This window comes from Octopus sinensis, linkage group LG2 (genome assembly GCF_006345805.1).
Source record: "Octopus sinensis linkage group LG2, ASM634580v1, whole genome shotgun sequence".
Lineage (NCBI taxonomy): Eukaryota > Metazoa > Mollusca > Cephalopoda > Octopoda > Octopodidae > Octopus > Octopus sinensis.
The window spans coordinates 114,372,900-114,400,879 of record NC_042998.1 but is presented as its reverse complement, the minus strand read 5'-3'; the positions used below and the strand labels follow the sequence as shown (position 1 = coordinate 114,400,879).

Below are 27,980 nucleotides of genomic sequence, written 5' to 3'. Positions count from 1 at the left end.
TAATGTAAAACATATTTTATTGGAGATTGTTAATAGAATCTTTATTCTCTGATAGAAGATTATTACATCACAGATGCAAGAATGTACTCCCAGGTGATACTCCGTTGTTGTCTGTCCTAAAACAATCTGCCGCCATCAAACGTGTTAGTAGAATTTCTCGTCTGATTATTCGTTCTGGTTGTAACTGTTATCGTTCCCATAATGCATTATATGTGAAATACGTTCCTACTAATCTGTAGATTAGAAGAATAGAGAAAAGAGAAAGAAATATATAACAGAAGTAAGTGAAATGAACACAACATGAAATATTCGACAAATATTTCTGTTCAAATCTAATTTAATATCATTATTTTGAAACGTTTCGAATACTGAAGATGCTGAAAAATATAAGATAATCAGTCAGAAAGAAAATTAAGAAAACAATCTGAAACATATACTTGCTTGTATTTATATCAGATATCTATTGTCTCATTTGATCATTTCATAAATTTCCCCAGAGAAGAGAAGACAATATAGAGTAGTGACGTTAACTGTACGCAGTATTAATTTGCTTCTCTTTATGTTGTGGGATCAAATCACGGTCAGGTTGACTTTATAAAATAAATACTTGTTGTTTTTGTTGTTGTTGTTTGGCTGTAAATCAGCCATGATTGATCAGACGATAAATGACCCAAACATTGCGGCCATGGGTACCTCTGTCTTATCTCTTTACAAATATAGTGAATCTGCTCCCTCACTATGCCATGAGTCATTTCTGTTTCTAAAGGCGGTAGGATGCGATCCGAGAAGCATTTAGGTTATAATTTCAGTGATTTCAGGGGATAATATAGAGACCTCATCTCTAGCATGGCATTGATAAGTTAAGGTAAGGCGGTGAGCTGACAGAATTGTTGGTACGTCGGACAAAATGCTTAGCGGCATTTCGTCCGTTTTTACATTCTGTGCTCAAAAGTACGCTTTCGGAATCGATGTAATCGACTAGCCTCCTGCCTCAACATCTTAGGTCTTATGCCTATATGGTAGAGAGGATAAATATACTAGAGTAAAGTGGCGAGATGGCAGGCTTGTTTGAATCTCGGATAAGATGCTTAGCAGCATTTTTCCCAACTCATTGCGTTTTGAATCCAAATATAGCCGGAGTCAACCTTCTCCTTTATCTTTTCCAAATAGATTAAATAAGTAGCTGCTGAGCAATGGAATTGTTGTAAGCGACTTACCACTTCCTCTAAAATTGCTGACCTTGTGCCAAAATTAGAAACCATGAATATGCCAGAGTCAGTTCCGTCAACTATGGCAAATCCTTATGCAAAATACGTAATCATTTCATTGGAATCACAGCCAGTTTTTGGAGTTAGAGCACCGAACTCACTGCCTAACCGTTGCTAGTTCATTCTCTGTTACTCGACTTTCCGCTACTTATGCTTCCCTTCTCACCAACTAAAATTACAGTTTTTATAGAGCCAGACAAACTTTTTTATCACTCTGGAGAATGCAATGCTGTCGTCCTTGAAATCAACAAAACCTCCGACTATGTATAGCATGAGAATTCATAACATAGCTCAGTTAAGAGTGCTGGTTCTCTCTCTGATCTCTTAGAGAGGAATATCGCTGTCAGGTGGTTCCATCGAAATGAGAAATGATAGTTGTCTTTGACTATCAATCTATGAATCCTGCCATAATTGAAAGGTTCGGGTCAGTTCTATACAGTTATGACTTTTACTTTATTATTTCTAAGCTGCCTCACGTATACGAAACTATCTTCTTTCACCCTACTTCAACTTTCATCAAAAACGCATCATCTAAAGAAACTTGTATTGCTCCCACGAACCTGATGCTTCGATATACACGACACCTGCACTGCTTCCGTACACACCAAACCTATATCAATTCTTTTCATATCATAGCCTTTTATACGCCCCGCCTCTCTACATAACATAGTTTCACTTTCTCAATACACTCCCTATCTGTACTTCTATGTGCATCCTGTCTTTTTTATTCATGCTTAATCTGTCAAGTATGACATTATTCAATGTCCCGTTTTTTTTTTGTTTTGGTTTTTTTTGATACGGTAGGATAGGATTTAAGGGAAATTTGGCTGCTGTTTCTAGCCGATTGAAATACTTCCCAGAGATTTCTTCGCAGGCTTTGATATGTTTATTAAGAAACTGAATCTCCACATTATATATTCATTTAAAGCCATTTATGCATACTAAACAACTGTCTACTTCTCTTTGGCAAGCTCCACATTCTTATACGTCACTTTTGTCTCAGCAGGAACTTCTATAGTTTTAGGTGATAAGTTGTTCTGGCGTTCAAATTTGGCTCTTATTTCTATCAGAAAGTTATCCAGAGATAATTATCCAGGATTACATTATCTAATGTGTGTCCTTTTTGCTGAAAATGGACTGTGATTTCAGTGAGACTTGGTGGGAAAGGGAACACTTAGATACAAATTACATCGCTGGATTTATTGTTTTCTTAGATCCTTATGAGCCCCGATGAGACAGACTTATTGCTAGAGGCATTCCACCAATGAACAGTCTTTTTTTGTGTGGGTGCGGGTGTCCAGAAGTAGTATATGGGACTACATTATCCAGCTCATCGGTTCGTTCATCTTTTGAGACGAAAGGATGTGATTTGAAAGAGGCCTAGCTGCTATTTCTAGTAGGTCTCTCAAGCAATCAATCGTGCAATTGCTTGCTCTGCATTGCCCCCTTATTTTCCCCCAGTCGACCTAATGATGTAAAGGAGCACTGAATACATTTCTAGCAGGAATCAAAACTTCACAGAGGCTTCAATACACCGAGGGTTTATTTTCTTTACGAAGTTCAGCATTATCTATTCAACTAGAGAAGCATCAATCAGTCAAATTATATTGGTGTCTAGCAGCATAAGTTTTCAATCGCATTGTATCAACATCTAGCTGTTCGTAGCTGCTTGTGTACGTGGATACGTGTGATTGTGTGCTTATAAATGCCTGTTTGTGTGCTTATGTGTTTATCGTGTGCTTATACGCGTGTATGCTTATATATATATATATATATATATATATATATATATATATATACATATACACACATATATATATATACATCATTACATACATATATATATACATATGTGTGTTTCTGTATCTGTGAATGTGTTTATGAGTGGTTATATGTGGTATGTGACTGTGTGTCCCTAAGTGAGTGGATGTACATCTGTACATACGTATACATAATTATGAGGGTGATTTGGTTCGGGATCACGTGTCTTCGAATGTGTCTGTGCTTACGCATATCCTTGCATGTATATGTGTATATATATATACATATATATATGCGTGTCTATATCTTTTTAAGTGTGAGAAAGTATGTTTGTATACGTATATACATGTTTATATGAGTGATTTCATTAGCGATTGTGTGTCTTCGAATGAATGTATCAATATTGTGAATATGCATATATGTGTGCGTGTGTGCGTGTGTGTGTGTGCATGTGCGTGTGTGTGTGTGTGTGTGTATGCTTCCGAGTGTGGAAGTATGTCCACGTATGTGTGTACACGTGTGTGTGTTTGTGTGTTTGTCTGCGTGTGTTTGCGCATGTTTATGTACATGTTTGTGCGTGTGGGATAACAGAAACAGTCTCTCATTGGCAATGGAAATTAAATTCCTTCTAACATCGCGCATCTGGTTTATTTGTACATGTGTTAATACCTGTTAAAAGCTGAAGTGAACTAATGAATTGTAACGTGACTTAACAAGCCACACACTGATGTTTATAATGTAGAACAGGAAACCAATGGCGTTGACACATTCGCTATTCGCTGTCCGCCATTAATAGCACTCATCTTTTGTTGAAACTATCAACTGTAACAAGTGATTAAGGAAACTAGATATCACAGAGCTGCTCTTCAATTCAAGTGATAGCTTGTTGTGGCGTTTTCTGCTTAAGTCTTGACGTCATTGCAACATGTTGATTTTATGACAGACACTCTATGGTCACGTGAAGTAGCTTCCTTAAAAGGTAGACAGGTGACTGAAGTTGAAATTAATAGTATTAGCTCTCCTGAACAATTAATTGAATTATATCCCGAAATCCGTAATTATATAAATATTTCTACTCTTCTTCTCTATCAACACCCCTACATTATGCTCCTCTCTCTCTCTCTCTCTCTTTCTCTCTACCTGTTTCTCTCTTCCTCCCTCTCTCTTTCCCTCTCTCCCTCTATTTCCCTCACTCTCTTTGGCAATCTTTGTCTCTCTCTTTCTCTCTGCCTTTTATGCACACTGTTTCTCTCTATCTCTTCATTTGTGGTCGTTTCTCTTAAATCAAAATCCTGTGATATCTTTGCTATAAACAGTGAGCAAATATATCTATTTAGTTTGTAACAAATCAATGCTTATTGCTTTAGACATCAGCCTCTCATCCAAGAGCTAAAATCTCTGTTTGTGCGCCAAAATGTACGTGTACATCTGTATGTTTGTGAGCGTGCGTGTGTGCGAGTCTATATATATATATATATATATATATATATACACACACACGTATACATAATATATATGGATATATATAACATATATATTGGTGTGTGTGTTCGTTTGTGTGAGAGAGAGAGAATATATGATGAAGAATTCGCTCGTGTTGATGCGTTTACTGAGCTGGAATTCATCGAAGTTTTGTATGTTTCAGTTGAGTTTGAAAATGTGAGTCAAAGAGAAATGAGTGTTTGCGAAGATACACATACACGCACACACATGCACACACTCACATGCACATACACACAGACACACACAAACCTATATATATGTGTGTACGTATATATGTAAGCATGTGTATTTATATATATATATATGTATATATATGTAGATAGATATGTAGATAGATATATGTATATATATATATACGTGTGTGTGTGTATGTATGTATGTATGTATGTATGTATGTATGTATGTATGTATGTATTATGTATGTATGTATGCATGTTTGTATGTATGTTTGTATGTATGTATGTATGTATATACATGTGTGTGTATATATGTATGTGTCCGTTCTCTGCAAGCGTAGGTGTGTATGAATATGTTTTGTAATTGTATATGTATTTGTGTACAAGAATATGTATGCATTTGTGTGTATGTGGTGTGGTGAGTGTGTGTGTGTGTGTGTGTGTGTGTCCTCCTGAAGAGCTTGCTTGTTGTGCTCTGTTTACGTGCATGGGAGAAATTTAACGTGTCTATATTAACAAATGTATGTCAAAAGAAAAAAAAAAGCATATTTCTATGTGTCCGTTTACGTGCGGTGCTGATGCAAGGAGTGTCTGAGTATGTTTATATATGTATGCATGCTTACATGTGTCTGTCTCTTTATATATGTATATGAGTATGTACGCGAGTGAGTATATTTGAATGAATATGTGTTTCAACGTTGTGTGCTACTACACAAATTGAGCGGATTGATAAAACATTCGAAATTACTTCCAGATTAATTTCCGCTGAAAATAAGCAAAGTACATAGTTGAAAATTATTTTATATTGGTTTATGTCATATTCTTACATTTATAAATAAATAAACGAATATATAATTACATTTATTCGTATAATTATATGTTCATTTATTTATTCACATAATTTGCGCTAGAAAATTAAAGACCCTTATTGCATACGTCAAATATATATAATATTGTATATAATAAGATTGAAATTACCAAAGATAAAAATAAAAAAATAGCTACATATTTGTTGATAATCGTAATCCTTCATCCAGATGTTCATAAGTAGATATATGTCTATAAAATACCAACTCACTAATTATTATAGTATCAAGCCAAGAATGAACGGATCGCCTGTGTGCAAGAATTCATATGCTAGAAACATCAACTGAATATCCATTAAGGTGAAGAGCACCCTGGATAATATAGGACTTGATAATTTCTGTCTGAAATACTGACGGGATTGACACGACTGAAAAACATTTGGTTCATCTTACAATTGTTTCGATGACGGCTGGCCAGCTGTAAAACAATAGTGCATAATGCATACATATCCTATTTCTTTACTACTGAAATACCTATTTCTTTACTGCATACATATCCAGTCTACTAAAGCCACAAGGCCTGAAATTGATCGGGTGGGGACTAGTCGATTACATCAACTCCAGTGTTTCACTGGTACTTAATTTATCGACCCCGAAATTTGAACTCAGAACATGTAGACAGACGAAATACCGCCAAGTATTTCGACCAGTGTGCAAACGATTCTACCAGCTCACCGCTTTACATAATACTTACATATAAGACACGCGTACACGCACGGAGATAGACACACACACAAACTCACACACCCACACACAAATGCACACATTCAAACATACACACACGCTGGCACACACGCACGCATACACATACAAACGCGTATGCACAATACATATAATGGTAGTCACTCGAGTCCAAGAAAGCCAACTGTGCTGCATGGTCAACATCTTTGGATGCTCGTATAATATCTTGGCTGTGATCAGATACATGTAATGTATGTATGTAGAGACAGATAGACTGACTGACAGACAGACAGACATGTGAGAGAAAGAATGAGTAAGGTAAGAGTAAAATAACTTCAATAGAGATAACATAAAGTAGTGCTTAAATGAATGTGAACTTAAATTCCAATTTGGTCATCCAGGACCGGTCCACGGCATCAAAGTCGCTGTAACTGTAATCCAAATTAAGCTGTTATGGAAGTAGTAAGGTAATAAATACAGATTGTCTTGAGACATAAATTTACATGGAGCAAAAAATACGATTATGAAATAAAGAAAGTGGCTTTTTCATGAAAACATTACGTAATGATTTTCATTATATATATAAATATATGTATATATAATATGTATATATATAATATATATATATAATATAATATATATATATATATAATATATATATATATATATATATATGTATATATGTATATATATAACGGAGTAACACATAAATGTGAAACAAGGTGTAAGAAGAGTACTCAAATACCCAGAGTAGAGTAATTGCTTTATTTAAAAGCAGCAGAAATATAACAAAAGCTGGTACTCTAGAGTTTCACGTTCCCGTTCTCGTCGGACAGTTTTTAACAAAACTGTCCAACGAACGTGAAACTCTGAGTAACAGCTTTTGTTATATTTCTGCTGATTTTAAATAAGTATATATCAGTATATATATAAGTATATACACACACTTATATAATTATATATATATATAAGTATATATATGATATATATATATTAATATATATAATATGTATATATATATCCGCTGTGTTTGTTTTATAATCTGAATGCTGTGATCCTTGTCTCAAGGCTAACTGTATTTATCAACCAAACTACTTTTCTTCTTTGTCTGTTTCTCTCTCTCTCTCTCATACACCTATCTGTGTTTGTGTGTGTGTGTGTGCCAGCGCGCGCATGGAAAATACATCGCATAAACTGAATTAAGTATTACATTTGCCAGGAATGCTTATGATGATATCCGACATATATTGTCAAATAAACAGCTATCAATAAGAGCGGGGAACTGTTTTCATAATCTCATAAATCCATTATTATATATGGCAGACCATCACCGAACAAATGCAAAAGCTTTCAGTGCTTCAGAGATGTGGTTCCTTAGAAGAATGCTAAAGTTGTCTTATGTACACGCAATGACAAGCATCCAAATTCTAAGAAATATCGCAATGATTCCCAGAAAGATTCTCAACATAAGCTCCGTATAATGGGTATCATATTAGAAAAATAGTCTTAAAGAACTTGGTGACAATCAGGAACCTCGAAGACAGGGGTAGAAAACACTCGATAACATTACCTGCTGGCTTTTGAGAGAATGTACCTTGTTGAGAGTGGGAACATAAGAGCATGCAGGTTTCATAACCGTTGACGCCATACATACATACATACATCATACATACTACATACATACATACATACTATATATATATATATATAATATATATATATATATATGTATGTATGTATATATGTATGTATGTACATATATAATATATATATATATACATATATATATTATATATATATATATATATTATATATGTGTTGTGTGTGTGTTGTTTGTATTTGTATGTATGTATGTATGTATGTATGTATTTATATATATATATAATATATACATATATATAAATATATATATACACGAGGCAGAACAGGGCTAGGCTCTTTTCCGACTCCCCAAACGAACGCCAGCGGGAAAGAGAGTCGCTGGCTCGTTCAGGAGGTGAGAGCTGCAGTGGAGGAAATGAGAACATGCAGGGCAGTGAGAATGAAGGAACAGGGCTTGGACAAGATGCGGGTGAGAGGAAAGTGACTTGGGCTGAGCTGTGGAAAGCCGAGCCTCACCGAATTAAATTTCTGATACAGGCAGTGTACGATGTGCTTGCAGGACAATCAAACCTGCATATATGGGGAATAACAGAGACACCAAATGCGCGTTGTGTTCCAAGCGAGGAACTCTAGAACATATCCTCAGCTGCTACACGGAGGCCCTTGTAGAAGGACGGTACCGCTGGAGGTATTACCAGTCCTTAAGATCATCGCTGAAGCCATCGGCGCAGGGGTTCCGGCCATGCAAGAAAACCATCGCCCTTGTCAGAGCTGGAGAACAGTCAACCCCTGCCAGAAAAACATCGGCGAGCATCTTAACATCTGCAGGAGACTGGCAGCTGCTGGTGGATCTTGAGCGTCAGTTGATGTTCCCTGACCACATTGCGGTCACCACTCTGCGACTAGACATTGTCCTCGTGTCTGAGTCCACTAAGCAAGTGGTGCTGCTGGAGCTGACTGTCTTATAGGAAGATCGCCTGGAAGAAGCTTTTGAGAGAAAGCTCTCCAAGTATGCGGATCTGGTCAGTGACTGCCAGCAGGCTTGTTAGAGCATGAGGTGTCTTCCAGTGGAGGCTGGATGCAGAGGTTTCGCAGCCCGTTCCCTGACTTGAGCCTTCAGCAGTTTTGGCATCGAGGGAGTGGGAAGAAGGAAGGCCATCCGCAGTATCACCGAAGCGGCAGAGAGGGCCTCAAGATGGTTGTGGATCAAAAGAGAAGAGTCATGGGGTAGCTAGCTGGCCATCTGGACACAAATTGGGGCCTGATCAGCTCTAGCTGGGTCACCTGGAGGAGGGTGTATTATGTTGAAAGACCCGAAACTCCCAATGATACCAGGCACATCAATGCAGATGTGTCCAGATGCATCTGGAAACAGATCTTCTGTGGTTGCTTCGGAGCTATTTTTAGCACTAGAGTTATCCACATAGTGGATAACTCTCTAATAATTTATTATAAATATATATATATCGTAATGCTTTTCCATTGTCATACCTATATGATTTCTCATCTTTAATTTGAATATATATATATATTCAAATTATACACACCACACAGAGCGAAAAAGGGAGAGACATAGTGTGTGTATATCTATGTACATGTATGCATTCGCCGCACATATATATATATATTTATATGTGGATATATATATATATAATATATATATATATATATATAATATATATATATATTATATATAGAGATGTGTGTTGGTGTGTGTGTGTGTTGTGTGTGTGTATATATATATATATATATAAACACACATGTATGCATTGCGTGTATGTGCGTGTGTGCTGTGAAGTTCAGTGTGAGTGTGTTATTTTTTTGTTTGTACATGTGAGTGTTCAAATACGTGTGCATCTTTGTATGATTGTTTGTGTGTGCGCGTGAGTAAGTACGCGCGCGCGCAGACATGAATCTGTGTGTGTCCGTCCGCAGAGCCAAGGTCGATTTGAGCCATTGACTGGAAGCTATTGTTAAGAGATGAATCAGAGGTCGGTATGTGCCAACTCTGACACTTGCTGCAACAATAGCCATACAGGGGTGACGGCAAGTGTCTTGATAGAGCTGGCAGCTCGCTGTTATTGAATATTGAAGCACCAGACGTAGGCGGGCTTGTCATGGCTTATTTCAGGGTTATCTTTATTTATATGTTGCTATCTTTAATATTGAACATTTAATGAAACAGGTAACTGAGACATATAATATAATGACACTAATAGTAATAACAACAAAACAACTATTTCACTGCCCTTAGTTAATATTGGTATTATTGTTATCATAATAGAAGGGGACGAGCTGGAAGAATAGTTAGCACGCCGGGAAAATTCTTGGTGGTATTTCGCCTGTCGCTATGATCTGAGTTCAAATTCAGCCGAGGTCGACTTAACCTTCTGTCCTTGCGGGGTCGGTAAAATAAGTACCCGTTCAACAATGGGGTCGATGAAATCGACTCATCTCCTCCCCAAAATGTTTGCTCTTGTGGCAAAATTTTAAAGCATTATTGTTATCATTATAGAAGGCGGTGAGCTAGTAGAATTGCTAGTACGCTGGACGAAATGCTTTGTGGTATTTCATCTATCTTCATGTTCTGAGTTCCAATTTCGCCGAGGTCGACTTTGCCTGTCATCCTTTCGGAGTCGATAAATTTAGCACCAGTGAAATCGACCAACCACCCTTCCTCAAAATTCCAGGTTTTGTGCTTATAGTAGGAAGAATTTTTATTATTATTATCATTGTGAATTGGTCGAATCACCCCGCGCAAAATGCTTATCGGTATTTCGTCCGTCTTTACGTTCTGAGTACAAATGCCGTCGAGATCGATTTTGTTTTTCATCCCTTTCGGAGGCCATAGAATAAATATCAGTTGAACACTGGGATCAATGTAATCGACTTCACCCCTTCCCCCAAAGTGTTTGTCTTGTGCCAAATTTAAAACCAATATTTAGTTATGACTCTTTACGTTCTGATTTCAAATCCTGCTGTTGTTAATTTTGACTTCCACCTTTCTTGAGTTGATATATATAAAGTATCTGTGAAGTACTTGCATCAACTTAAACAACAAACCGTCGCCCATAAGATTTTGACCTTGCACCTATGAAAGAAATAACAATTGAAGATGCATAGCCTAGTGGTTAAGTTGTCGGACGCACAACCATAAGGTCGCAGGTTCGTTAAGGCATTGCGTTCGCAAGGAATTCATTTATTACTGCCCTGTTCACTCAGCTGGTAATGAGTGTCATCCACTGAGGATTGGCTCCTTATAGGCTATAAGTCCGGGACCTTGCTCCTATGTTATAAAGATTGGTAGAATCGATAAAGCATCAGAGAAAGTACCCTGCAGTATATGACCCAGGTTTTTATGTTCTGAGTTCAAATTTCGCTGATGTCACTTTCCCTTTCATTTTCTGACCTCGACAAACTAATACCAGAAAAATGCTGGCGTCTGTGTAATTGATCAATACTCTCCCTCAAAATTATCGAACGTGTGACTAAATTAGAAATTATTAAATAAATTTATTTATTTATCTGTATATTTTAAAGTGGTGCAATGGCAGAATAATCACGGTGAAGGACAAAATCCTTATACACACACGCGCGCGCACGAACACCACGCATACACAAATGAATAGCATGTGTATGGAAAGAGAGAAAGAGTTAGGTAAAGACAGGCAGACATTTAGACGGACAGACAGATAGATAGATAGATAGATAGATAGATAGATAGATAGATAGATAGATAGGTAGATAGGTAGATAGATAGATAGATAGATAGATAGATAGATAGATAGATAGATAGAAAGATAGATAGATAGATAGAGAGATAGATAGATAGATAGATAGATAGATAGATAGATAGATAGATAGATAGATAGATAGATAGATAGATAGATAGATAGATAGATAGATAGATAGATAGATAGATAGATAGATATTTCAAACAGTAATAACACGATGATGAAATAGAACAATTAAAACATGATGGATCACAGCAGCAATAAGACCACCGACAATAAGATGGAACATTTAAACGAAGCAAAAATTAAAATAACATAAACCCTATTCAAGTCAAAGCAAAACATTAGAAACATTTTAATCTTCCTGTTAAAAATATATTAAGAAAAATAATTTAAATAATCCCTAGCCAACAATAAATGGCTGTTCGATAATTAATCGTGGAAGTCTGATCAATTTACCTGTAAACACTGTTAATTAGTGATCGATTCACTAATTAACCCACATCCATCCATAAAAGTGCCGCTTCAGATTAATTCGAAACACTTTTGATGAGGATAGAGTAACATTATTGCTTGGATATCGGAAGTTTGATAAGGTTTCCCGGTAGAAGGTGTTGTTTAATATGTGTGATGGTCCATGTGCACGTGTGCGTGCGTGTGTGCGTGTGTGTGTGTGTGTGTGTGTGTTGTTTATTTGTGGATGTGTGAGAAAATGTTCGCGTAAACAGGTATTTTATATATGCATATTTTGTATGTTTAAAGTGTGTGTTACGTGCGAGTATCCATATACATGTTTGAGTGTATCGTTGTAAATATGCATTTTGCACATGCGTATATGTATGTTTGCCTGAGATTTAGTGATAGTGTACGACGATTATGTTGTATACATAAGTATATAGATATGTATGCTTCATTTTATGAACGATAAACTAGTAGATATTTAGCCTAAAAGGTTAATTATACTAAAGCATCTCTTTCCAAACTTATACCAACATATCTGCTTCCAAAACAGGCATTTTATCTGTTGCATCTAAGGCTGTAAAACTTAGACATTATAATTAAAATACGTTAAATAACAGTATTGCTCTCAGCGAAAGTGTCTTCGATAAATTTTGCACATGACTTAGAGATAGAAAGAGACTCTGTAACTGATATTAAAGTTTGAGAGTTAGTGAATCTTGTAAGCGTAGAAGCTCTTTTACGCTGTAGCAGATGTGGGGAAAATACGTTAAATAACATCTAAGTAAGAAGCACATGGAAGGTTGAGAGAAGGCTGCAATTGAAAGCAGCATCGTAGAGGGAAATATATTCAATGTGCCCAAGCAATTTGAAGAGAATTGCGTTAAAAGACAAAACTGAAATTAGTCGCAAGAAAGGAAAATACAATAGATACTGGAAATATGCTCAAACTTGCAGTTAAATTTGTCTGTCTGAATCTAGTTGCATGAACCAAGGAAGTTGATTTCAGATCATTACTGCATAAAACAAAACAAGTCAGCTTTTCATAGTCGTGTTCTTGTTTGTCTAAAGAGAAAAATATCTGTATAGGATATGATTCTGCATTACATTTAAGTAACAAGAGAGCTTTTTGCAGCACTGGTGGTAATTGTTAGGGCAAAAAGTCATTTTTCACAAGCAATCCAGGATATATAAATGCGTGCGTATATGTGTGTATGTCTGTCTGTGTATGGATGTGTGTGTGTGTGTGAGTAGGAGTGCGTTTGTGTGTATGTGTCTTAATATATCATTTTTACACGAAGGGTTACAATGACTTCGAAATCATTGTAACTTAAGTATTGAATTGAGTATGTGTACATGTCTTGGAAGTACTCCGTCGGTTACGACGACGAGGGTTCCGGTTGATCCGATCAACGGAACAGCCTGCTCGTGAAATTAGCGTGTAAGTGGCTGAGCATTCCACAGACACGTGTACCCTTAACGTAGTTCTCGGGGATATTCAGCGTGACACAGAGAGTGACAAGGCCGGCCCTTTGAAATACAGGTACAACAGAAACAGGAAGAAAGAGTGAGAGAAAGTTGTGGTGAAAGAGTACAGCAGGGATCACCACCATCCCCTGCCGGAGCCTCGTGGAGCTTTAGGTGTTTTCGCTCAATAAACACTCACAACGCCTGGTCTGGGAATCGAAACCGCGATCCTACGACCGCGAGTCCGCTGCCCTAACCACTGGGCCATTGCGCCTCCATGTGTACATGTACATATGCTTGAAATACATAACCACACACACACACACACACACACACACACACATTGAAGGAGTATGGAAGCATTACCTTGAAGCAGTAACTTCCACATATTTTATGATCATGGTTCCCTTGTATTCACATTCATTTGCCTACGAAACCCTTACCTTTGAAAGGTCTCTATACACAGCTTGCCGATATTATTACCTAACAACAAATTCGCTATCACCTTTCGTCTGTCAACTAGAATATATGTGTAACCGAATAAAAACATGTAACTGAGAAGTTATACATTTCATAGAGAGGCTTTTTGAACACAGGACTAACTTTAAAGACTCTGGCTGGGAAGCGCCGATTTGAAGAGTTTGGATGTATGTCGTGTTCATCTGAAGTGACCTCAAATGACATACATTACATATCTAACAGATTACGTATGTGTAATTTTATAAATTCTTTACAATGTATTGAGCCTTTCACTGTAAACTTCTTGCTTCCTTCTTCGATAATTTCACACTGAATATGTTCATATATATATATATAAATTTAAAATTTAATAAGGGTAGAAATTGATATTAATCAATTAAAACCAGTGGCCCAGCATATTAAAAAAAATCCGAAGATTAAAATATTTTTACATACAAAATTTAAAGGACTGACCACTAAAAGTGGACGGTCAACATGCTAGATATAGACGTCAAATCGCTATTTTCCACAAAGAATATGTTCTCAAATAAAAACTCAGCATAAACCAAAGCATTAAAAATAAGCAAGACAAATGAAAATATACGAAATAAAAATGATTACCCATGTACCGATCAGTTTCGATTGTTAATATCTGCAAGGATAAACTGCAATCTCGTCAGCATGGTCTGTCATATAGAAATACAATTTGCAGGACTAGATGCAAAAACGTTTGACCGGAGTCTCGTATGCATAGAGTCCAACCGATTATATTTTTGCGTATCTTTCAAATGACTTCACTTTGGCTTATTAAATTTTAAATTAAATAAATATGTTCTCTAACCGGTAAATTGACTGCGGCTACTTATTAGCTGCGGGGTAGTTTTTTCCGATCTCAGCGCGCCAAAGTGAAGGCATTTGAAAGATACACAAAAATATAATCGGTTGGACTCCATGCATGCGAGACTCCGGTCAAACGTTTTTGCATCTAGTCCTGCAAATTGTATTTCTATATGACAGACCATGCTGACGAGATTGCAGTTTATCCTTTCGGATATAAACAATCGAAACTGATCGGTACATGGGTAATCATTTTTATTTCGTATATTTTCATTTGTCTTGCTTATTTTTAATGCTTTGGTTTGTGCTGAGTATTTATTTGAGAACATATTCTTTGTGGAAAATAGCGAAATGTTATCTATATCTAGCATGTTGACCGTCCACTTTTAGTGGTCAGTCCTTTAAATTTTGTATATATATATATATATATATATATATATATATATTATTATTATTATTATTATTATTATTATTATTATATTATTATTATTATATTATTATTATTATTATTATTATTATTATTATATTATTATTATTATTATTATTATTAAATTAAGTAAATTACAAAAATAATATAATGTATAATATAATAGTTAGAAAAACAATATTGTAGAAAAATAATATTGTGTAAATGAAACATATTATATACATTATGTTATTTTTGTAATTTACTTAATCTTTACTTTTTAATTGTTATTTTAATTTTAACTTTTCTATTATATGTAATTTTCTAGATGGTGTAATTTAATTATTAATTTTGAATGGATAAAAGGTGTTTTTTTCTATTTTATATATATATATATATATATATATATATATATATATATATATATATTGGTGCCTTGTTGCACCATATATCTACTCATATATTATATTATATATATATAATATATATATTATATATATATTATATATTAACACACTTTGGCTTGAGAATTACCAAAACATAGATCACTGGATCGGCCCGATAAATTATATATATAGTGATTGCGAGCACTTCAGTCATATTATATTAAAGAATACTCTACACTTAAGAATTGAATTGTAGTGTCTGTTTTTCGGTGAATAAATAAAGAAATCATGTTGCTCACATCGCTGGATTGAACTGTGCAGCCCAACTGTCGAATCAATGATTATATACGTCAGGCAGCTGATGATAGTGAGAATACATGTTTGGTGTGCTGTTGCTTTGAATCTTTTATACCTACATATATGTATATAACAGGTCCTTGAATGCAGCGGCACTTCGTAGATAAAATTAGTGGGGCTGCTGCTTCAGAAAATTTTTAGGCGTTATTTTGATATTGTGTAAAATGAAACAAACATATAAAAAGAAAATTTATACATAAACTTGATCGGTTCGCATTTTAGCTACTGCCGAATAGTGTGTTTAATTTGTTCACTGAACACCGCCGCAAATTCCCCCTTGTTTTCCAAAAATCCCCACTAAATCAAAACATAAGGGGGAAAATCTGCTCTATTTTTCAAATCCTGTAGCTGGAAGCAGGGTAATAATCTAATTCTACATTTTATCACATTCAAGAATATAAATACACGTTTTTAAGCACAACACGCATGGAGTAAAAAAGAAACACTATTTTTCAATAGCACACCAGGGTCGTCACTGCGTGAACGATAGTGCACTCTCTCCAAAGCGTGAAGCTTCCAAATCTCGGACATGTGAGCATGCGCACAACAGCCAAACACCGCACCGCTGGAACTCTGAAGCTCACAGTTTTATACAAGGATTTTGTTTTTTGTTTTTTTTCATAAACTAAGGGATGGCTACTGACATTATGCTTAAGGATTATATAATGTAAAAGTATAAAGAAAGAATTAAAGAAAAGAGGACTCGTTATATTGGATGTTTTCGATAATATTGAGTGGAAATAGTGTTGCAGTTCCGCAGTGCCTATACACGAGCTGCCACTGCTTGAACAACAAAGTGAAGTTGTTGGAATCTGGTTAATCTTGACTCGAAAGGATTTCTGCTGGAAGGTCATATATATGGCAGAAGAATTTCACTCCTTGCTATATCTCTGAAAAGAGTAAGAATTGGTTGTCGGAGGATTTATACGATTTTCAGAGACCAAATTTCTGTCGTCCTAATTCCTTCGATGTTAACTCCTATTGATTACTATGTGTGCAACGCGGTTGAGCAAGATACCAACCGCTCTCTTTATCTCTATCGCTCTCTATCTCTATTTCTATCTCTGTCTTTCTCTCTATCTCTTTCCCTCTCTTTCTCTCTTTCTCTCTCTCTCTCTCTCTCCTTCTTTTCTCTCTCTGTAATACCAAAGCTGGGCTGGCGACCAATTTCATAGCAATGTCTGAAGATCCTCCCAGCGACACAGCGAGGAACACATGCACCAAGTTTGGTTTGGAGCTGTTTTGAGGCCGTGTTGGGAGCTGAGGACGGATGCTTTGTGGAACATATCTCCCAGCCATAATCTAGTTGATATTTGGGGATTTTTCTTTTAAATATGTTTACTTCGGGATGGGGTATATGTTTTCTTTTCCTTCAGGCAAGCTGTCAAATTTAACATGTATACACTATATATACATACAATATCTGATATGTACATATATACACAAGGGTACTACATGACTACCTATATCGCTAAAAAATAGAAGTCGAAAAATACTTCTGTACCACTGAATAGTCGCAAATCTATTACAGACATGATAGGAAAAAATATCAGTGAACAATAATGTCTTACCTCTACTGGGTTAGAACAAGTAAATGCTGCTCAACTTGGTACCGATTTCGAGATTTAGTACCAAATAGGTGCCCGATTTCTCATCAACCAAAGTCTGCCAGTTAAATTACTACTAACATTCTCCCCCACCATGCCTGCAAAAGTTCGTTTGAAGTGACCAAGCACTGTGGTATCTAATAATATCATTCATATATATATATAATATATATATATATATATATATAATATATAGATAGATAGATAGTTAGTTAGATACATAGATACATAGATACATAGATAGATAGATAGATAGATAGATAGATAGATATAAATCAAGATATATATATATATATATATATATATATATATATATATGCACACATATATATATATATGTATATACGTACACACACGCATACACAAATATATATACATATATATATACATGCATTCATGCATATATATATACACTCACAAACACAAACATGAAGATAGACTGAGAGAGAGAGGGTGGGGGTAATCAACGTCTATCGTCTATATCTCAAGTTAAATGTTTTGGAAAAAAGAACGAAATTCAAAATGAAAAGAATGTATGACACTTGATAATTACGGCCAGAATATACAAAAGTTTTTATTGTTGTTGATGTTGTTGTTGTGTCTATATGTCTGTGTCTGTTCACTTCGTTCAGCGTCTCGTCCCACATCTCCCACCTTCAATGACGCCAATCAACTTTGAAAATCATCATCGGCGCCGTAGCCAGCGTTCACGTTATCATCATCATATTCATCACCGTGCCCATTACTGCAAACACCACTACTACTACTGCTACCACCACCACCACCACCACCACAACCACCACAACCACGACCACTGTCACTACTACTACCACTACCACCAACACCACCACCACCACTACTACTACTACTCGTCGTCGCTGACATCACCTCATAGTCGTCGTCATCATCATCATCATAGTTTTCGTCGTCGTCGTTGTCGTCATCGTCGTCACCATTGTAGCCAACATTGTCATTATCAGTGTTGTCGACGGCGGGGGTTGTCGTCAGCATCAACATCATCATCATTATCATCGTCACACTCACCAGTATGGCTAACATCATTATCCTCATCAGAATCGCAAACAGAGATGGTAACATGACAACTTTCGTAAATTCTAGACGACATACGCCGAGCAAAAAATACTTAGCGGCATTTCGTCCGACTTCACGTTCTGAGTTCAAATTCCGCTGAGGTCAATTTTGCCTTTCATCCTTTTGGAGTCGATAAACTAAGTACCAGTGAAACACTGGTGTCGATGTAATCGACTTCTCCCCTCCCCGCTAAAATTTCAGGCCTTTGGCCTATTGTAGAAAGGATTATTATTTCTTTTTATCATAGGTTTTGTTGGAACTCCCGGAGTCTTGCATGCGTAACAGGCTTGCTGCCTGCAGCCTACGGTACCACCATATCCGTTCTTTTTAACTATCTAATACTTTTCTGATTATTTTCGCCATGCCAAGGAGACAATCCTTGTGTAATAGTTCTACTGGGCACTCTATTCCGATTTCCTTTATCTTCCTCTTGACGCCTTTTGATAATGTCTCAGCAATAATTGGTATTATCTTCACCTTCTTCATTTTCCATAGCCGGACTATTTTGTAGTTCAGTGGTTTGTATTTATCTACTTTTCGCCTTCTCTCTCGACTATTCGTGGGTCAAAGAGCCACGCAACATCAACTATATAGCATATGTGGTGTATCTTGTCCACCACCATTAAGTCTAGTCTGATATGCTCTAGCACCTGATCTGTTTGGATTGGGAAATCCCAGAGGATTTTGCTAGTCTCTAACTCCACCACTCTCTGTGGTTTGTGCTCATACCACGTCTTGCCTCTCTCTCTCTAGCCCCCACTTTTCGCACGGTTTCCAGTGTAGCAATTTCGCTACCTGGTCGTGTCGCCACAACTTGTAGTGGTTTGGGGCAAGTCTGTGGCATTCATTCGTGATATAGGCAATGGTTTCGTCCACTCTATTACAGATGAGGCACAACAGAGACACTTGCTCATTCTGAAGGTTGACCCTCCAGTACGTGACCAAAGCACGGTCTTGCCCTGCCAGTATAGTGCTCTCAATCTCTTTTTCAATGTTCTCTTCTTCAGCCAATCCCACTTATGTTTTCAAGGAACTTCTGTTGTGGCCACATGAAATTGATTGTGTAGTCTCTTGTTGCGTAATGCTTCTTCATGTCCTTTTTGTACTTATCCTTTTGATTTTTTCCCTTCTGTCAATACTCCCTCGTTCCTAACTGACACTAGCCAAGGTTTTATTAAACTCTTGAGTTCGTTATGTACGCAGTCTTCCACATTTACCAGTCATATTTTGCCTGGTGATTGTAACGAAAGAGGTTGTTTGGTGGCCAAGGCTGAACTGTACGAGGACAGATACATTCTTCTTTGGTAGAGCTCTCATTGACTTCTTCAAGTTACACTTGGAAAGGAAAATGAGAGTGGAGAAAGAAGTGCTGTCCTCGAGTGACTTTATTCAAAGGTGTTTGAAAGTTGCGAAAATGGGAAGAGTGGATCGTACCTCTCTAAGTAGAGAAGGAATAGGAGAGGGCACTTGCTCCTGGGATTTCAGGGAAATCTCAGACAGTGTGGTTCCTCGATTATCCCTAGAAGCGTTCCTATATCAGGAGGGCCACATCTCTATCATCTTCCCCGCCCCTTTTTTTAAACCATTGTATGCTATGCATATGTACCTTCTTTTTCAGTGTATACCGTGTATACTTACTTTCTTTCTTTCATTCATTTTTTCAATCATTTCATTATATGTAAACACCCATACTTTATGTCTGTCTTTGTACTTTCCACCACCACATCCTTCGCCCTTGTGGCAAAAAGATGAAATCATTATTATTATTATTATTATTATTATTATTATTATTATTATTATTATTATTATTATCATTATCATCATCATCATCACCATCATCATCATCATTATTATTTGGCCAAGGCTGACTTTGCCTTTCATCCTTTCAGATTTCATAATACCAGTTGAGCAGCGGAGCCTATGTAATGGACTTATGCTACTCTCAAAATTGTTGGCCTGGTGACAGAAATATAAATGAAATGAAAAGAAAAACTTTAACGTTAAAAACCTGTTATTATTATCATTATTGTTGTTGTTGTTGTTGAACGATAAATCATGAACGATAAATCATGCGTGTATGTCCATGCATGTATGTATTTACGTTTGTGTATATATATATGTGTGTGTGTGCGCGTGTGAGCATGTGTGTGCGTGTGTGTGTGTGTGTGCATGCGTGTGTGTATGTGTGCGTGTGTGTGCGTGTGTGTGTGTGTGTGTGTGTGCGTGCGTGTGTGTGTGTGTGTGCGTGCGTGCGGCGAAGGAAGAGCGAACAGAAGAGAAATGTGAAGGTACAGAGTCAACACTTGTCCTTCATTAAACATGTAACAGACAAATAGGAAGAAAAAGTACGATATTTGTCCACTTACAGCAGCGACAGCGACGTTCTTACTGTCAAGCCCAACACTGCCGTCGTCAGCAATAGTAATGCTAGCGATATTGGTGATAGAAGCAGCAACGATGTCATCGAAAAGACAAAGCTTACAGTAGCTTGACGTCTTCAAAAAGTGACACTTCCATTCATACAAGATACATTGCCAATGTATCTGACACTAGCAATGGTGTTAGAGACAACGGCAGCAGTTATGGAGGCGCAATGGCCCAGTGGTTAGGGCAGTGGACTCGCGGTCGTAAGAACGCGGCTTCGATTCCCATACCGGGCATTGTGAGTGTTTATTGAGCAAAAATACCTAAGCTCCACGAGGCTCCGGCGGGGTGTGGCGATGATCCCCGCTGTACTCTTTCACCACAACTTTCTCTTACTCTTTCTTCCTACTTCTACCACAAAGCAGAGGAACCATGGTGTAACCCATTATGGTGTAACTCACTATGGTGTGGTAAACTTTTAGACACTGGTCTAGATTGCGAATCCTCTGTACCCCTGGATGGTTCAGCTCGCCACCCGTTAAAAGCCACCGTTTACGGAATGAGGATAACAACGTAACTTTCACGGCCGTGCAACCGCCAGTCTATCGAGTGTGGTAAGTGGATCTTCAAGTTGCCACACGCATTCTTCGAGTAGACTCGAATTAGAGATTATTCTTTGTGGCTAATGGCGGGAGTCCTGTTTGGAAGAAGAAGAAGAAGAAGAAGAGAAGAAGAAGAAGAAGAAGAAGAAGAAGAAGAAGAAGAAGAAGAAGAAGAAGAAGAAGAAGAAGAAGAAGAAGAAGAAGAAGAAGAAGAAGAAGAGAAGAAGAAGAAGGCAGTAACACTGGCAGTATCAGCAATACCAGGTTGTGTCTGTCTGTGACTTATTTGGAGATTTTGTGGGAAGGGAGAAAACTGCTGCCACTTACATTCTACTGGTAAATTATAACTTTTCTTATCATTTCCCAAATTTCTGTGGAGTTAACTGGGTTAATTTCTGAGAAACTTCAATCCAGCATATATAGTTGGTGTTTGAATATCAATAAATATGATTAAATTGTTGTTAACAGTATTGACAAAAATTTCCTGACTAATTGATTGGTCTTTAAAGTGATTGTCAGAATACTAACAGCAGTTGATTAGTTGTATATTTGATTGAATGGCAGTGTCAGCAGCACTCTTCCAGTTAGGCAGTTTGTGTTTAAGTGATTATAACAGTGTTAAGGATGGTTTTCCATTTTGCTGTTAATAACACCCCTCTTCTTCACTCTTATATTTAATTAGCTTTTTTAAAAAAACTTACTTTACATTTCTGTCTTTTATCATTGTTACTGTTATTTTTAAGCGCCTTTATAAATGGTTGTTGAAAAACATGTAAACACTCATGAGCTGTTAGTCTGTCTTATTCCTTCAGTTTTAGAAATGTTACCTTCATACTTTGCATTTTGTTTCTTTGAAAATGATCTTTATTTAAAATTATTCCGTTTCATTCCATTATAAATGGGTTTTTTTTTAAGTAAGTAGTTGCCTCTAACAACCACAATAACACCAGCACCGCCACGAAAAATCATGTATTGGCCATGAACATTAATTGCAAACTTCCCTCAGGAAAATATAGATTTTGCAAGGTCCTGGGAAAAACTCCCTAGGCTATCAATCGAAGATTGAACGCCGAGAGATGTACAGGATGCATAATATCAGGGCTAGGTCTAATTCATATTCCTTCCCAAAGAAGAGTTATGAAAGAGAAGGTGAAAGAGACCCCATCTACGCATGTCCAAAAACTCTGAATGGCGCAATACAAGGCACCAATGTAGGTCAAAGATTGCATCTAAGATGTTTTGTATACTTTATGATAAACCTCAAAGGAAGAAACTGCATTATAGCTGAACTGATATACCACGGTGAGGACGCGAGGTAGCAGGTCTTCACAAAGTTATCAAATGTGTCCTTACGTTTTTTCTTTCTTTTTTTTTTCTTTTTTGGCGCAGTAAGGGCTGTGATTTCATTAGCTTTTGTATCTATTTCTGCTAGATCGAACAGCCACGAACATGTTCCCTTGTATGATCGAGTAGAAATTGAAAAAGAAAGATGGAGATAGGGTAGAGTAAGAGAGAGAGAAAAGAAATAGTCATATTTTAGCCCCTGGTCAACCCTGGTATCCAGCAGGTCTTTTATATAGGCATTCCAGTCATGACATCTTCGTCTTTTATAGGAGTATAATACAAAATGTGTTCATCCTTTCAAAAAGACACTAGCTAGGTTTGATTTGAGGTAGAGTTGTCAGCTACTTTTAGCAAGACGTGCGACAACGAAGGCGCTCGTACAACATTGGCTCGTACAACAATTAGAGTGTGAAAAGGAAGGACAAGGGTAGGGAGAGGAGAGAATGAAAAGGAGTTGGGGTGAGAGTAGTTTCGTTTGTTGAATAGTCGAACATAAACATTGACGATAGAGCAATGTTCCTGTCTAGCAAGTAATGATGACTTCTATTGTTATATATAATAACTTCACCACTACATGTTCTAGACACTTTTACAGCCAATCTTGTATGACACTTCACTGTCTGAATGGCTGTGTTTGTGTGTGTGTGTGTGTATGTGTGTGTGTGTGTGTGTATGTGTGTGTGAGTGTGTGTGTGTGTGGTGTGTGTGTGTGTGTGAGTGTGTGCGTTGTGTGTTCGTACATGTGTGTGTTCTGTGCGTGTGTGTATAAGTATCTATTCGTGTGTCATTAGCTGTGTGTGCGTCTTGCTATATGTGTATGTTCGTGTGTTACTGCATGTATCTTTTATATTCTATCTGTTTCAATCATTAGACTGCGGCCATGCTGGGGCACCGCCTTGAATTTTTAGTCGACTGAATCGACCACAGTACTTAATTTTTTAAAACCTGATATTTATACTATCGGTCTCTTTTGTATGCTTTTTTTACTTGCATTAGTCATTTGACTGCAGCCATGCTGGATCACCGCCTTTAGTCGAACAAATTGACCCCAAGACTTATTCTTTGTAAGCCTAGTACTTATTCTATCGACCTCTTTGCCGAACCGCTAAGTTACGGTGTCAAGCGATGGAGATAAACACAGACACACAAATACATATATATATACATACATATATATATATATATATATATATATATAATATATATATATATATGACGGGCTTCTTTCAGTTTCCATCTACCAAATCTACTCACATGGCTTTGGTCGGCCTGATGCTATAGTGAAAGACACTTGCCCAAAGTGCCACGCAGTGAGACTGAACCCGGAACCATGCGGTTGGGAAGCAAACTTCTTACCACACAGCCATTCCATTCCTTAGCCTATGTTTTTAATCTTTTATTATTTTACTTGTTTCAGTCATTTAACTGGGGCCATGCTGGAGCACCACTTTGGTTTGTGCAAGTGAGCATATGAAAATCTTTCTGTGAGTGTGTGTATGTAAGTTTCTCTTGTGTAGGATGTATGTACCTTGTGTCTACGTAACAGAAAGGGAGTGTGTTTGTGTCTGCACCTATGTCTGTGTTTGTGTGCGCGTATCTGTGTGTGTGTGCGTGCGTCTGTGTGTGTGTTACTGTCTGTATGTATGTGTTTCTGTGTGTGTAGATGAAGCTGTAAGTGTAACAGACTCTGTATATAGGTTTGTATTTCTTTGAAGGCGTTGGTGCATGCATGTACGTGCATGTATGTGTGTGTGCGTGCATGCACATGTTTGTAAGTGCATATGTGTAGTGTATGTGTGCACGTTTAAGGGTGCACGAGTTTGTGTTAATGTCTATATGAATGATTATATTTGCTTATATTTGTGTGTGTACATACATTCATATATACGTACATAAAAACACGCACACACACACACACACACACACACACACACACACACAAATGACCACCAATACCGACGCAATATAAAAACAACAAAAACAAATTTGAATAGACAAATATACAAATATAAAGATAACAATAATATACCATTTAATAAAATACAATATAAACACAAATAAGGGCCTGCCTGTTCTTCTCCCACCCGCTTTTCACAACCACCCCTACCCGGCCTACTTCACCCGAATGCTTTGCTAACTCGCCAATTCGCCTTCAACTGATGATTTCAAACGTCGACTACCCATTCAGCCATGTTTCATCGTTCAAACGGGGCCACCCCACATAATACAACAAACTGTTAAAACCCTCGGTTACTTACAACTACCCACTTTAGTGATCCCATATATTTCTTTCTTGTTATTGTTATTGATGGGTGATTTGTTTTTGTTTTGTTTTGCTTTTGTTTTTAATTTTCATAGTTTTAGAGGGTGGGCATTATGGAAGGGCGTGCATTAAGTACTTGCCACAAATTGCCCTTGAAACGTTTTCGCTAACTGTCTTCTACAACACACATGAGGTATGACCAAGTATTTGACGCTGCCACGCGCGCGCACACACACACACATACACACACTCACAACCACACACATACACTACGTACGCACAGATACACACACACAGATATGTGTTTTTGTTTTTGACTATTAATCTATTATTCTATTTCTTCCTATATGTGTGTGTGTGTACGTGTGTGTGTATGTACATACATATATATATGTATTTGTGTATATATATTTGTATATATATATATGTATATATATGTATGTGTATATATATATATATATGTGTGTATGTATGTATGTAAGTATGTAAGTATGTATGTATATATGCATATAGTTATATATTATTTATATATATATATATTACATTATATATATATATATCTGAGACCGCCTTCGGTCACGACATAGACAATGGGATTACACTTAGAAAGATACCCTCCCAGGCACAAGTCCGGGCATATATATATATATATATATATATATATATGCTTACTTGGAAACGGATGCGAGGTGTTCAATTAAATAATACATTTATACATATATATACATATGCATATGTATCTGTGTGTGTAATTATATTATTCTATATTATATTCTAAGAGTTGAATGTGGCACACAACGTGCAACTCAAAATACCCTCATATCCCAACCTCATCGCTTAATGATCGTATATACTTTTACTTTATTCGTGGATGGCTGCGTGAAGAGGGGACATTTATATCAAGTAGTTGCCATAAACTCCGTTTAAACGCCTCCAAATACACATATACAGGGGAAACAAACACATGCAAATAATCACGCACTCAGACGCATTATATATGTCAGTGTGCGCGCGCTTATGTCTGTGTTGTTTGCCTGCACCCCTAAATTCACCACATACACCCGCTTTAGTGATTGTGGGTGGCATAAACGGCGGGACACACCTTAGCAAATTTCTTGTTTGTCCATCAATCACACGCTTCGCTTTATATACCTTACTTTCTTTTGCTCACCATTTCAGGGGCTTCGCATTTTCTGTCTGTATTTATGTATTTATTTGTACATATAATTACTAATTTATTTATTTATCTATTTATTCATTCATTTATTTATTTATTTATATGTATTTTAATGTTATATTTCAGTTTGATTGCTCTCTCTTTCCCTCTCTGTCTCTTTTTGTCTCTTTCTTTCCCTCTATCTCACTCTTTCCACCCTCTCTCTCTCTCTCTCTCTCTCTCTCTCGTAAGTTCTCTATTTTCTCCTTGTTCTTTCTTTTCTGCCGTCTCTCTCACACACACACAACTCCTTCCTGTTTTCTCATCTTTCTTAACCTTACAACTTTATATCGTACACAAATACACACATGTTTGTGTGTGCGCGTGTGCATGTGTTTGTGTATGGGAGAGAGTAAAAGTGTGTGTCTGTGTGTGTGTATATATATATATGTGTGTGTGTGTGGTGTGTGTGTGTGTGTGTGTGTGTGTGCGTGTGTGTGTGTGTGTATGTGTGTGTGCGTGTGTGTGTGTGTGTATGTGTGTGTGTGCATCTTTTGCCCCTCTCTCCTCAGTTTTATTTCCTTCTACTTTGCTATTTATTTTTTCTCTCGTTTATTCTTCTTTACCTAATTCACCATACTGTTTTGTGGGTTTTACTTTACCTCTAGTATTCCGCCCCCTTATACACTCAATATATATTCCCCAGCCGTTCCGATTCGTTAACCTCCACCAGCCATGCAAAGTCTATTAAAGAAAAGCAAAACAGAAAAACGAAACATACAAAACACTTCTTTTGCTCCTCTTATACCCCTACTTTCCTCCGCTCTCTTCTCCTTTCTCCCCACTCGCCATCCTTTTTTTCCTTTCAGTTTTCCCCTTACGCTCTTCTTCTTTAGTTACTCCTACCCCTTCTATTCTTGTTGGTTATTACAATGCCGTCTCCATCTTCTTACAGCAATGGTCAGAATTCAACCTATTATGAGACGGTAAAGGGGCTTCTCGGTGGCTAGAAAACAAACGAGAAACAGTAGTCAAGGCTCCCTTATATAACATCCTTTTAGGAAAAAGTTTCTTTTAAAAAAATACATTAAATGATGTTCTGCTAGGTACGCAATGTCTGATCAAAAATAAGACTGGAATATCACGGTGGAATGTCTTTACTCATAGCTCTGTTTGTTTGGAGTTAGCCTGGAACAAAACAACGATAGCACTTATAGTCCTCCACCAATCTATAGTAACAACTTTACGGGAGCCAATGGGGGATTCTGTATGTGGAGCATGAGATGATAGAAATAGTTGTAAAATCCCAACCAAATCACACCATCCTACCGTCTTTAAAAAAAATGGTAAGACACATTAGATAATTTGGTTTAATATAGATTCGATTTCAATAATTAATGGCCTTGGGATACCTCTAATACTGGATTACATCTAATCGTAAGTTTGCTCAGTTAGGATTCGGCTATGGCAGGAGTGGGGAAAAAACCCCACCCCGTTTTATTGTGCCCGCAGGCTGATATACTCACATGTACAAAATATAGTAAATTTTTCAATCAAAATTTATACAATATTCGTATACCCATTTGCGAC

The 27,980-nt window shown here is 37.0% G+C and overlaps 1 long non-coding RNA gene across 1 annotated transcript; it reads right to left on the bottom strand.

Moving 5' to 3' along the window:
- LOC118761240 lies at positions 1-27,390 on the bottom strand. The gene is made up of 2 exons (XR_004997234.1): positions 27,168-27,390; positions 1-233 (listed from the first exon to the last, which is right to left on the bottom strand). It is a non-coding gene; the product is annotated as an uncharacterized LOC118761240 (long non-coding RNA).
- Positions 27,391-27,980: the final 590 nt, after the last annotated feature.